Source organism: Schistocerca piceifrons, chromosome 6 (genome assembly GCF_021461385.2).
Source record: "Schistocerca piceifrons isolate TAMUIC-IGC-003096 chromosome 6, iqSchPice1.1, whole genome shotgun sequence".
NCBI classification, from domain to species: domain Eukaryota; kingdom Metazoa; phylum Arthropoda; class Insecta; order Orthoptera; family Acrididae; genus Schistocerca; species Schistocerca piceifrons.
In genome coordinates, this window is record NC_060143.1 from 334,635,459 (window position 1) to 334,649,832 (window position 14,374).

General features: G+C 45.1%; 1 protein-coding gene across 1 annotated transcript in view; it reads left to right on the forward strand.

Annotated features, from left to right (window-relative positions):
* LOC124803069 (acylphosphatase-2) overlaps positions 1 to 14,374 on the forward strand; it is a 176,524-nt gene that overhangs the window by 18,054 nt on the left and 144,096 nt on the right. The window lies entirely within an intron of this gene.

A 14,374-nucleotide genomic window follows, 5' to 3' on the forward strand; every position in this document is an offset into this window, starting at 1 on the left:
TTTTCACGCAATTTCGGTGCATAGATCCTGAGAAATCAGTACCCAGAACAACCACCTCTGGCCGTAATAACGGCCTTGATACGCCTGGGCATTGAATCAAACGGAGCTTGGACGGTGTGTACAGGTACAGTTGCCCATGCAGCTTTAACACGATACCACAATTCATCAGGAGTACTGACTGGCGTTTTGCGACGAGCCAGTTGCTCGACCACCATTGACCAGACGTTTTCAATTGGTGAGAGATCTGGAGAATGTGCTGGCCAAGGCAGCAGTCGAACATTTTCTGCATCCAGAAAGGCCCCTTACAGGACCTGCAACATGCAGTCGTGCATTATCCTAATGTAATATAGCGTTTTGCAGGGATCGAATGAAGGGTAGAGCCACGGGTCGTAACACATCTGAAATGTAAGATCCACTGTTCAAAGTGCCGTCAATGCGAACAAGAGGTGACCGAGACGTGTAACCAATGGCACCCCATACCATCACGCCATGGTCTCCGAGCTGAAAGTCCATGCTGCTGCAAACGTGATCGAACTGTTCGTGCATATGGTTGTTGTCTTGCAAACGTCCCCATCTGTTGACTCAGGGATCGAGGCGTGGCTGCACGATCCGTTAGAGCCATGCGGATAACATGCCTGTCATCTCGACCGCTAGTGATACGAGGCCGTTGAGATCCAGCACAGCGTTCCGTATTACCCTCCTGAACCCACTGATTCCGTATTCTGCTAACAGTCATTGGATCTCTATCAACGCGAGCAGCAATGTCGCGATACGATAAACCGCAATCGCGATAGGCTACAATCCGACCTTTATCAAAGTCGGCAACGTGATGGTACGCATTTCTCCTCCTTACACGAGGCAACGCCGGTCAACTGCTGTTTGTGTATGAGAAATCGGTTGGAAGCTTTCCTCATGTCAGCACGTTGTAGGTGTCGCCACTGGCGCCAACCTTGTGTGAATGCTCTGAAAAGCTAATCATTTGCATATCACAGCATTCTTCTTCTTGTCGGTTAAATTTCGGGTCTGTAGCACGTCATCTTCGTGGTGTAGCAATTTTAGTGGCCAGTAGTGAATATTTGGGTTGACTCCACCTGTACAATGCGAAAACGAAATATCACATTATCTGCTGAAACACCAAAGAAAATATACCTGACTACTGTTAGGAGAGACGCACTGCGTACCCTCCACTGTTACTGCTACTACCTGCCGTCTGTGAATGGTTATTGCGCTTTGCCATCGAACATGTACGATGGTCACATTGATGTGACTGGACCGCACGTAATGACATTACACATACGTTATATGCGCGCCAAAGGCCAAGATGTGGAGCGAGCAAACAAAGCTGCATCACATTTTGACACAAAATCATGATTCAAAACATTATGATCACTGTCTATCGCGAGCCTGAATGCTGCCTGGTGGCGTTGCGGGCGCTTGATGCCGTAAGGGAAGTATACAGGGTGAGTCACCAAAACTTGCACCGAAAAACCAGCCGGGTTGGCCAAGCGGTTCCAGGCTCAACAGTCTGGAACCGCGCGACCGCAACGGTCGCAGTTTCGAATCCTGCCTCGGGCATGATGTGTGTGCTGTCCTTAGGTTAGTTAGGTTTAACTAGTTCTAAGTTCTAGGGGACTGAAGGACTCATAAGTTAAGTCCCATAGTGCTCAGAGCCATTTGAACCACTTCTTTTTTTTCTTTTTTTTTTTGCACCGAAAATATTGCGGAAATGGAAAGTGCAATTGATGGCCGCTTTTCACAGAATGGATTGGTAGTCAGGGGCTCGTATTGTTATCCAGTAAACAGATTGCAGTAGCACTTAGAAAGGGTATTTCTTGTGCAAACATACATTTTTTTATATGGGAGAATGCCCACTAATATTAACAAACTGAAAGTACGATAAATTAGCATATCAGTGGTGATTGTTGCAAGATTCTAGTGGAGTCGTTTACGAGATATCGTATTGTGTAGTTTCCACGCCGACTCTTGTTTGTTCCATTCAACCTGCGTAGTTCAAAAAATGGCTCTGAACACTATGGGACTTACCTTCTGAGGTCATCAGTCCCCTAGAACTTAGAACTGCTTAAACCTATGTAATCTAAGGACATCACACACATCCATGCCCCAGGCAGGATTCGAACCTGCGACCGTAGCGGTCGCGCGGTTCCAGACTGTAGCGCCTAGAACCGCTCGGCCATCCCAGCCGGCAAGCGTAGTTGATAGGATCAAAAATGCTTTGCTTAAGCATGATTGTCTGTTTCTTATGACCATTGGGATTTGCTAGTCAGTGTGCCACAGTCCAAGCAGTACGTAGTGAGTGGACGATGGGATTTACAAATACAGAAAAAGCCGACATGCTTGTGGTGTATGCAGAGTTTCGGAAGAATGCAGTTCATTCTTGTATAGTGGATGAGGCAAGATATTCCAATAGACGTCAACCACCTTGGCAATTGTTTATCAACCAATTACGCGAAAGTGGTATAGTGTAACAGCTAGACAACGCTACAGAAGGAAAGAAGTGACGATGGAAGAAGCGGAAACTAATGTTTTTGTTGCTGTTGCAGTTGAACCACATATCAGCTTCTGCACAATCGCACGAGCAAGCGGCATGAGTCAGGCTAGTGCGCTACGCATTCTCCATCGACGTAGCTTCCATCCCTATCGTATCTCTTCATCAAGCGTTGCATGGAAACGATTATGACAATCGTGTTAGCTTCTGCACGCAGACATTACGACAGGATACTCCAGATGTATCATGTATCTTGTTTAGTGATGAAGCCCCATTTACCAATAACGGTCAGGTGGAAATGAAATGAGCGTTTGGCGTCATTGGCCGGGAGGTCCCTTGCGGGGCAGGTCCGGTCGCCTTGGTGCAGGTCTTATTACATTCGACGCCACATTGGGCGACCTGCACGCCGGATGGGGATGAAATGATGATGAAGACAGCGCATCACCCAGTCCCAAGCGGAGAAAATCCCCGACCCAGCCGGGAATCGAATCCGAGCCCGTAGGACGGTAATCCGTCATACTGACCACTCTGCTATCGGGGCGGACAACGGTCTGGTAAACAGCCGAAACATGCACTGTCGGTGTGTGGACAATCCTCGTTGACCTCGTCAGGTAGAACGTCAGCGTGCAGTGAATGTAAGCGTGTTGTGTGGGATAATAAACCATCAGCTCATAGGCCCGACTTTCATAGGCGGAACACTAACGAGCACAACTATCGCAGTCTCCTAAGACACCATCTTCCACGGATGCTAGAAGATATTCCGCTGCAGACTAGGAGGAACCTGTGGTACCAATATGATAATTGCCCAGCTCATAGTGCACAAAGTACTATAACGTATCTTCACGAATTGTTTCCACATCATTGGACTGGACGCGGAGGACCTTACCTTGGCCGGTCCGTTCCCCGGATTTGACGCCTGTAGACTTTTTTCTGTGGGAAAAGCTGGGTCGCTGTCTACAAGGACATACCAACAACACCCGATGATATGCAACAACGTATTACTGTAGCCTGCTCTGACATCTCCGTTGAAATGCTGGCACGTGTACAGCAGTTGTTCGACAGCGGACTGGAAGCATGAATTGCCGTTGCCGGTGATCATTTTGAACACAACCTGTGACAGTCAGTTGTCTTATTACTGATCAGAATCCACATAACTAACGTATGCACTTGTGTTGTTCTTTATTGTGTGCTACCGCAAGTATTGTGCAAGTGTCGGTGTGGGAACTTTCCAAAATACGATATCTCGTAAACGATTTGGACTAGAATCCTGCAACAGCGTCATCAACGAACAGTTGCACATTACTGTTCACCCTATGCGCCAGATCATTTATGTATGGGAAACAAGAGAGAGAACAAAAGCGGTCCTCCAGGTTTACGCGGAACACAGTCTAACAACCGCTGATGTAGAAGACACAGTCTTGTGAAATTGGAGTTGCATCATCTGCCAAGAGAAATTGTGCACTTGGATGCAGTTTGCCTTAGCCTTTGGACTGGTAGGATAATTATATCGGTGCAGCAGATAAAAGATTCAAAACAATGCATGGGCTACCAGCTGGAAGGCCTCTCTACATGGGACGAAAGAAGAAGCTATCACTGTTTCACATAGCTTACAGTCCAAGGACGAAGACAACCGCCTTGTTTGTCGTTCGTTGTCAAGGGAACGAAAACAAATGGAGCATTGTCGAAGTCTCTGGCAAGAGTTCAGCAGCTGCAAGGCGTCCAATTGTACTGCTGGCGGTAGTAACTCATGCTCCAAGTATCCACATCTACGTATACGTCTGTGCTAGGCACGGTACTTTGAGGCACTCGGCAGAGTGTGCTTGTTCATACTATCATTCCTCCCTTCCCTACCATAAGGGAAAAAATTCTTGACGTACTTCAAAAATGGTTCAAATGGCTCTGAGCACTATGGGACTTAACATCTGTGGTCATCAGTCCCCCAGAACTTAGAACTACTTAAACCTAACTAACCTAAGGACATCACACACATCCATGCCCGAGGCAGGATTCGACCCTGAGACCGTAACGGTCACGCGCTTCCAGACTGAAGCGCCTAGAACCGCACAGCCACACCGGCCGGCTTCTTGACGTACTCATAAAGTTCTCGCAGCTAGAATTCACAACCCTATACAATGTTTTAGAGTACATCTGGGTCACCTTTGACTGTAAAATTGGTTGTTTATGAAATCCACTATTGCAGTTTCGGCCGTGTGACCATTATCGAGTAGAGTACTAAAAAAATGGAGTACATAAATTGAATGCCACTCCCATCATGTCATCCATACGGCAGTTATATGCCTGAGCACAATGCGAGTAATATGTATTTTATTTTTATTCCATAACTGCCGCTTGCATGGCATGAGTGCCATTCTATAAGGGGCGATCAAAAAGTTTCTGTTCCAAGCCCACACTAACCCCTCGCATACATGTCGGCGCTTATGTAGGGTGGTCAGAAACAGTCTGAAAAGTATTTTAGGGTGTCGCAGGGTACGTTGTGCTGATAAATAATTCTTAAAAAAGTTCGATAAGTCGCGCCATTTCCGAGTTATTTAGCACTGAAATCAGCCAATAATGTCGAGCGTGCAAATTCAAGGAGCCTGCCAGAGACAGTGTTGCCAAATGCGTACTTCGTTTGGTTTTCTCAAACCGAACAGACGTAGCTTTTGTTCACCTAGCTTCCGGTTATCACCTCCGAAAAGGGCATATTTTAACTGGTAATGAGCATTTGAACAAGTGGTAACTCGCAGTTCCACATATGTCTGTGCATTACCGCATTTTAGCACCTGCAAGTGCTTGAATTTGTGCGCGCGACTACCTGATTGGAGAACTTCAATGCTAAAGGACTCGGAAAAGATGCAGCGTATCGAATTTTGTTCTTAACAGTTATTTCTCAGTACATCCCTTCCCAGCATCCTTACAAGCTTCTCAGACACTTTTTGACCATCCAGTATAAACGCGTCGGAGTCATGCTGAATCGGATATAAGCTGCAGCAACGCCCTCAAACGTCGACTATTTGGTCGCAACTAAGTGTATGCGCTCTGTTTTTGCACTTCACAATACTGCACTTAATAGCTCCCACACGGCCTAAGTTGTAATACTGGGTTTTATGAATAAATAATTTTACAGTCAAAGGCGATCATGACGTGCTTTAAAAATGTCTGGCTGTACATTTCCGTAAACGTAAACAGTACATCACTTGGCGAGAAGCTTTAACTCCACGACGGTTTAGTAAAACTGCATTGGTAAAAATACTCTTAAAATCCCGGAAAGCTTTTAAAAGAATAAAGAATTAATTATTCCATCCAGATATATTCTGTGCAATGAGGTATGCAATTAAAGTATAAAAATTAGTGCGAGCACGAAGTTTATTTATTACTTGCTTTATTACATACGACTAGAACTCTAGAATCTACTACAGGCCTTGTTTCACACTAATTATTATGCTATTATTATCACAGTTTCTACCATCTTCAGTTCATTAATAATATTTTTGCTCTTGTTTTAGGAATGTTTTACTGTCCAGCCCCAAAAGCCCCAACACGGCTTACATAATGTCGCACCGACAGTCATTCTTGCCGCCCCGTCTGCGAATGAAGCAGGCCGGGGGAGAAATTGATTCTCACGTCGAGCACTGTTTAGGAACACAGGCCCGCTTCACTAAAGCTTAGGAACGGTTTTTCACACGTTCAATAAAATCCTTGACCTCTAACTCAGTTTCCCTTTACATATACTGTAAGGTTTGGAGGTCAGAACAACAACTGTGTAATCTGTAAATATTTTTGGTTTAATGTTGCAATCTTATCACAGAAATACACGCATTTACACAGTTTACAATGTGACAATGTTACGACAGTTGTCAAACGAACGTATCTCGTCCTCAGAAAGCGAAATAATCCTAAACACAACAATGGTAAATTATAATTAGAAGTTTCTTTACATAATTATTTTTACAACTTCCGGTTCAAAGTTCGGTACTATTTAGGATGACAATCAAGTCTACGGGGGATGGTTAGTTTTGTGACAAGTTGAGCAAAAGATTACCCAAGGTCGCTCGAGTTTACAGTGGACGCAAGCTGGTGAAACAACAAGTTTACGGTTCTGCTAATGGTACTTACCTTAGCTGCGATGAGCTGTCATCTGCATGGCTGCTCTCGTCCTCTGAAATTCCTATAAAAACTAATTAAGCCTTTGCTGATTTTTCCAGCAGAAACTCTCCCCATGTTTCTCGTTATGAGAGAAAACATGTACTCATCCCTAGCCTTGGAATATGGCGACATGCATGCACATGGCTCGAGCAGCGTGCATATTAAAATGTCCTCTCAATCCCTGCAAGGACAATTAACTAACTGGCTGGTTCGTTTCTCCACAGATGGCGCTCAACAACGCTACAGCTGATATCTAGCTGAATGTGAGCCGCAGTGAACGCAGTGTTCACACAAATTACTCCTCCGCCTCGTACAGAGTGTTATCTGCCCCGTTGTGCACTTGACGCCAGTTCAGAGAGAAGCCCGCGATAATTTCGCTCTTGTCTTTCTCGTAGCCGAACTGTCTCCCCAGCTGGGTTCTTTGGTTCTCCACGTCACGGCTTTTTTCGACCTATAGAAGCGTTCCTCTTATTTTGTGGAAACTTTCTCTGCCAATTGCAAGGGCCCTACCATTGAACTGCGTCGAAATCTCTGCACTTTACTCCTTCCTAGTTCGTTTCCGCTAATCGGACGTTTTGTACCCGCTCCAGACACCTAAAAGTTGCGTGCATACATCACATGTGTACCATTCGTTGTTCACGTGATCAACTGCATCACTAGATTTGTTCTTATCCATCTGAAATTCCGAAACACAGTTTTCTAAAGCTTCTTTCTGTCGTACTTCTGGTGGGCCATTACTTGCTCTCCAGTATGCGTCACCTGTCCAGTCGCTGACTCCCGCTGCGGGACACCCTGTAAGAGGTTTTCGTGGTGCCTCCCGTGGTTCGGCCTCTGCTTCTGCCCACGCCTGCTTCCACACAAAACGTTTCCTCTCACTGCTTGTTTCACCTTCTGCTCACTGACATGCATTATATAGGAGCGGTGCGTTAATACTGTCGATTGTCATCTGTTTTGCATTACATACTTATAGGCAAACCTGCTCATTACCGCCAAAGTAAATTATCTGTCATGCTCACTTTCCCATTACGATGTACAAAACTCTTATGTAAGGTGCGAAACTGACCTCCATTTATTCAGCCACCTTACAGTACTATACATAAACAGTTAAGATTTGATAACACAAACGACTTTACACGATTTTTCTTGAGTGTGGAATTCCACTGGATTTATTAATGGCTGTTGAAACATCTTAGCACCGTACTACATACCAGATGATTATAATTAAAGGGCAATTGCTCACGGGGGTCCAATGTGGGCTGTGATTATCGTACAGCAGTGAAACTCAGTAGATATACTAATGTGTTAATGTGGAAACGATTTGCGCAGGAAAAATATTAGTTCCAATTTTGGCCACCAGGTGCAAATCTGGCGCTGTACACTGTATGACGGTATGATATCCACGCTGTCTTTTGACAAGCCATCTTTTCTTTCTTGTTTCTTTCGCTTACGCCATAGTCCCACAGCGATGGCAGGGTCGGCGTGGTTACAACGGATTTGGCAGTGTTAATGTTAGGGAAGGCTGGATGCCCTTCCTGCCGCCACCCCATACCCTCCAGGGTGGAATCAGTCTACCCCAACTGTCTGCATCTAGCGTAAATCGTGAAATAGTGCGGACGTGTTTCACATGTCTGCGACGCGAGTAACTAAGGCGGAACGTGGGGACCAGCCCGGTATTCACCTAGCGGGATGTGGAAAACCGCCTAAAAACCACATCCAGGCTGGCCGGCACGCCAGCCCTGTCGTTAATCCGTCGGGCGGATTCGATCTGGGGCCGGCGCGCCTACCCGAGTCCAGGAAGCAGCGCGTTAGCGCACTCGGCTATCCTGATGGGTTGTCTTTAGACACGCCATAACGTGGGTGAAGAGTATAGCTACGAGGAGAGGGAGAGTGCGCTGTTAGTGAAACTGTTTTATGTGAATGGCAGCAATTATAGAGCTGCAATGGTACAGTATCGCCGTCTGAAAGGTTTGAGGAGAAGCCCGATGTCATTAAATGGTTTAAAAAAGATGATAATGAAATTCGGAAACACAGGTGACCTTGGTGGTGCACACCTGGAACAGGAATGTTTCCAATGCCAGTGCAAGCTATTGACGAGGTTGCTGTTGCTGTAACTGGCCCTGCAGCACGTAACCTTTACAGCGTTACTGCTCGCGCGGTGTCGCGTGTATGGTAAAAGCATGGAAAGTTTTGCGGTTTAGTTCAAAAAAATGGTTCAAATGGCTCTGAGCACTATGGGACTCAACTGCTGAGGTCATTAGTCCCCTAGGACTTAGAACTAGTTAAACCTAACTAACCTAAGGACATCACAACATCCATGCCCGAGGCAGGATTCGAACCTGCGACCGTAGCGGTCTTGCGGTTCCAGACTGCAGCGCCTTTAACCGCACGGCCACTTCGGCCGGCTTGCGGTTTAGTGCTCGTACTACAGCCAGACGGTGCAGAAACTGAAACCTCACGATCCGTAGCAACGTTCTGAACTTATTTGGTTCCTGGCACGTCTGGAGGTTGGTGAGATTCGGCCAGACAATATTCTATGGAGTGAAGAGGTACAGCTTAAATTACAGTGTGCAGTGAACATTGTTGTTCAAATGGCTCTGAGCACTATGGGACTTAACATCTATAGTCATCAGTCCCCTAGAACTTAGAACTAATTAAACCTAACTAACCTAAGGACAGCACACAACACCCAGCCATCACGAGGCAGAGAAAATCCCTGACCCCGCCGGGAATCGAACCCGGGAACCCGGGCGTGGGAAGCGAGAACGCTACCGCTCGACCACGAGATGCGGGCGAACATTGTTGTTGTTGTGGTCTTCAGTCCTGAGACTGGTTTGATGCAGCTCTCCATGCTACTCTATCCTGCGCAAGCTTCTTCATCTCCCAGTACCTACTGCAACCTACATCCTTCTGAATCTGCTTAGTGTAATCATCTCTTGGTCTCCCTCTACGATTTTTACCCTCCACGCTGCCCTCCAATGCTAAATTTGTGATCCCTTGATGCCTCAAAACATGTCCTACCAACCGATCCCTTCTTCTAGTCAAGTTGTGCCACAAACTTCTCTTCTCCCCAATCCTATTCAATACCTCCTCATTAGTTACGTGATCTACCCACCTTATCTTCAGCATTCTTCTGTAGCACCACATTTCGAAACCTTCTATTCTCTTCTTGTCCAAAGTAGTTATCGTCCATGTTTCACTTCCATACATGGCTACACTGCATACAAATATTTTCAGAAACGACTTCCTGACACTTAAATCTATACTCGATGTTAACAAATTTCTCTTCTTCAGAAACGATTTCCTTGCCATTGCCAGTCTACATTTTATATCCTCTCTACTTCGACCATCATCAGTTATTTTACTCCCTAAATAGCAAAATTCCTTTACTACTTCAAGTGTCTCATTTCCTAATTTAATTCCCTCAGCATCACCCGATTTAATTTGACTACATTCCATTATCCTTGTTTTGCTTTTGTTGATGTTCATCTTATATCCTCCTTTCAAGACACTGTCCATTCCATTCAACTGCTCTTCCAAGTCCTTTGCTGTCTCTGACAGAATTACAATGTCATCGGCGAACCTCAAAGTTTTTACTTCTTCTCCATGAATTTTAATACCTACTCCGAACTTTTCTTTTGTTTCCTTTACTGCTTGCTCAATATACAGATTGAATAACATCGGGGATAGTCTACAACCCTGTCTCACTCCCTTCCCAATCGCTGCTTCCCTTTCATGCCCCTCGACTCTTATAACTGCCATCTGGTTTCTGTACAAATTGTAAGTAGCCTTTCGCTCCCTGTGTTTTACCCCTGCCACCTTCAGAATTTGAAAGAGAGTATTCCAGTTAACATTGTCAAAAGCTTTCTCTAAGTCTACAAATGCTAGAAACGTAGGTTTGCCTTTTCTTAATCTTAATTCTAAGATAAGTCTACGGAATCCAAACTGTTAAACCGTGTGTTCTGCACGAAGAGCCTTTTCACTGGCCGTTATTCTTTGAAGAGAATACACCCAGAGGACCTCTTAGGCGTACCGTGACGTCTACAATTTATCGAGACGTCCTTGTACAGCATGTGATACCTGCTCTGGAAGATCGGATCTGTGTGGAAATCAGTGTTTTCGTGCAAGATGGGGAACACTTTATGTCGCTCGCCCGGTGAAAGATCTGCTTAACTTAACCTTCAACGAACGTGTCACCTACATCTACTCTACTTACTACATCTATATCTAGCTCCAGAGCTTTTCCAGAAGCATGGTCTGCAAGATCACCTGATCTGAATCTACGTGTTTATCAACGTCTCGTTCGGCCTTTACCTCATCTGAAGGCTAGTATGCGGGAACGAGTTGCTTAGATTCCACTGTAACTGCTGAGTAACTGTTGATCATATAGGTTTTCGGCCTCATCGACGTCCCCGGCGCTCATATTGAACAAACTGTATTAGCAGCGGTTAACAATAAAATCAGCACTATGCCTTTCTCACTTGTTTGACGGTTTCTGCCCGCGTTCCATTACTAATCCATAACACACAGAAACATTATATTCTTTCTTGTGTTCACAGTGCCAGATTTGCACCTGGTGGCCAGAACTGGAACTAGTTTTTTTTTTTTTTTCAGGGTTAATCGGTTCTGCATTAACGCATTAGAATATCTACGTTTCGCTGCCATACGATAATCACAGCCAATTCTGAACCTGTATGAAAAACTACAGTACAAAATTAATGTTAACAAAGGAAATTAATTTTCTGTATGGGGCCACGATCATTGTAAATGAAACCGTCTAGATCGCTTAATAAATTTGAATATTACGCCGTTTCGGGTACAGTCATAATCAGATACCAAAAACTTAGAACTTGCAAAAGAGGGTTCCATGTCAGTATTTATTACCTGTACTTACCCTTACGTTCCTTTGCAAGTACTTAGTCTTTTATATCTGATGATGGCAGAAGCCTAAACGGCGTATTAAAGAAACTTCTTAAGCAGTCTAGACGGTTTTATTCACAAAACATACCACATCAGCATGCGTAAATTGGGGCCAGTTATCAAACTTTCGAGCACCTTGCAGAAAGAAACTAATACATTGTGCTCCTAGAAATTGAGAATAAACTTCTTAAAACCAAAAAGCACCAGAAAGGAAAATATCATGTGGTTATAATAGTTTTAAGTGCATCTACTCGTGGAAGTCCAGTGTGGGCTGTAATTATCGAATGGCAACGAAACTTACCAGATATTCTAATGCGTTAAGGCGAAACCGATTTACGCTGAAAAAAATTAGTTGCAATGCCGTGCACCAGGTGGAAACCTGGCGTTGTGAAAGCAAGAAAGGCATATAGAAATGCATCCATGTGTAATGGATTAGCAATGGGACGTGGGCAGAGAAGTTCAAACAGGTAAGAAAGGCATAATGGTGTTTTTATTTTTAGCTGCCGCTTATACAGTTTGTTAGTTTGTTCAACATGAGCAACGGAGACATCCACAAGATGCTATACTGCACCAAATTTGCACCTGGTGGCCAAAATGGGAACTAATTTTTTTCTAGCGTATACCGGTTCAGCTGCGCGGAGTGGCTGTGCGGTTTGAGGCGCCATATCCCAGACTGCGCGACCCCTCCCGCCGGAGGTTCGAGTCCTCCCGCGGGCATGGGTGTGTGTGTTGTTAGTTTAAGGGAGCGAAAGGCTATTTACAACTTGTACAGAAACCAGATGGCAGTTATAAGAGTTGAGGGGCATGAAAGGGAAGCAGTGGTTGGGAAGGGAATGAGACAGGGTTGTAGCCTATCCCCGATGTTATTCAATCTGTACATTAAGCAAGCAGCAAAGGAAACAAAAGAAAAATTCGGATAGGAATTAAAATCCACGGAGAAGAAATAAAAACTTTGAGGTTCGCCGATGACATTGTAATTCTGTCAGAGGCAGCAAAGGACTTGGAAGAGCAGCTGAACGGAATAGACAGTGCTTTCAAAGGAGGATATAAGATGAACATCAACAAAAGCAAAACGGGGATAATGGAATGTAGACGAATTAAATCGGATGATGCTGCGGCAATTAGATTAGGAAATGAGACGCTTAAAGTAGTAAACGACTTTTGCCACTTGGGGAGGAAAATTACTGATGATGGTCGAAGTAGAGAGGATATAAAATGTTAACTGGCAATGGCAAGGAAAGCGTTTCTGAAGAAGAGAAATTTGTTAACATCGAGTATATATTTAAGTGTCAGGAAGTCGTTTCTTAAAGTATCTGTATGGAGTGTAGCCATGTATGGAAGTGAAACATGGACGATAAATAGTTTAGACAAGAAGAGAATAGAAGCTTTCGAAATGTGGTGCTACAGAAGAATGCTGAAGATTAGATGGGTAGATCACATAACTAACGAGGAGGTATTAAATAGAACTGGAGAGAAGAGAAATTTGTGGCACAACTTGACTGGAAGAAGGGATCGGTTGGTAGGGCCGTTCTGAGGCATCAAGGGATCACCAATTTTGTATTGGAGGGCAGCGTGGAGGGTAAAAATCGTAGAGGGAGACCAAGAGATAAATACACTAAACAGATTCAGAAGGATGTAGGCTGCAGTAGTTACTGGGAGATGAAGAAGCTTGCACAGGATAGAGCAGCATGGAGAGCTGCATCAAACCAGTCTCTGGACTGAAGACCACAACAACAACACAAGTTAGTTTAGGTAGTGTGTAAGTCTAGGGATCGATGAGCTCAGCAGTTTGGTCCCTTAAGAATTCACACACATTTGAACATTTATATCGATTCAGCATTAACGCCTTAGCATACCTACCAACGCTGTCATACGGTAATACAGCCGATACTGGATGTCTGTGAGTATCTGCACTTTAATAATAAACACGCAGTATAAACGAAATGTGCGTATCTGGAGTATAGGAGAAATGCAGTTGCGCGGCCGTGTGCGGGACAGGTGCAGCCCGTGACATTGACAGCAGGCCGTGAGCTGGTGTGGCCGGCGCCTTGTGCAACGGCGTGCCACGAGGATCAGCTGATGGGCACAACACTGCGGTGCAAATGTCAGGCTCATGGCGCGCATAGTCTGGCAGCGGCCTCGCGTTAACCGCAATCCGATACATCGCCTCATCCTGCGACAACGATAGCTGCTGCGCTCACCAATCGCTGCGACACTCCTACCTACCGTAAACACACGACGAGCGGTACAGAGGAACTTTCAAGGGTACCCTCCAAGAGTCAGAAACGGCATCGGGTCACAGAAATAAACTCGCGGGACAACAAATTAGTCACCCCAGTGCGCAAGCACGGATGAATCGTCAGGCCTTTACAGATGGCGCAGTGATCGAGTCACGTGCCCAAATTCACGCGCGATACCTCTACGTGAACATAAGGCAGCAACGCTGAGTGACACATTTAAACTGAGGTGACAGAAGTCATGGGATGGCGATATGCTCACATACAGATGGTGGTGATATCACGAACACGAGGCATTTGGCGGAGCTGTCGTTTGTACTCAGGTGATTCATGTGAGAAGATTTCCGCCGTGATTATGGCCGCAAGACGGGAATTAACAGACTTTGAGCGCGGAATGATAGTTGAAACTAGACGCGTGCTACATTCCATTTCGGAAATCGTTAGGGAATTCAATATTCCGAGATCAACAGTGTCAAGAGTGTGCCGAGAAACCAAATTCCAGGCATTAACTCTCACCACGGATAGCGAGTGACCGATGTACTTCATTTAACGACCAAGAAAAAAAAAG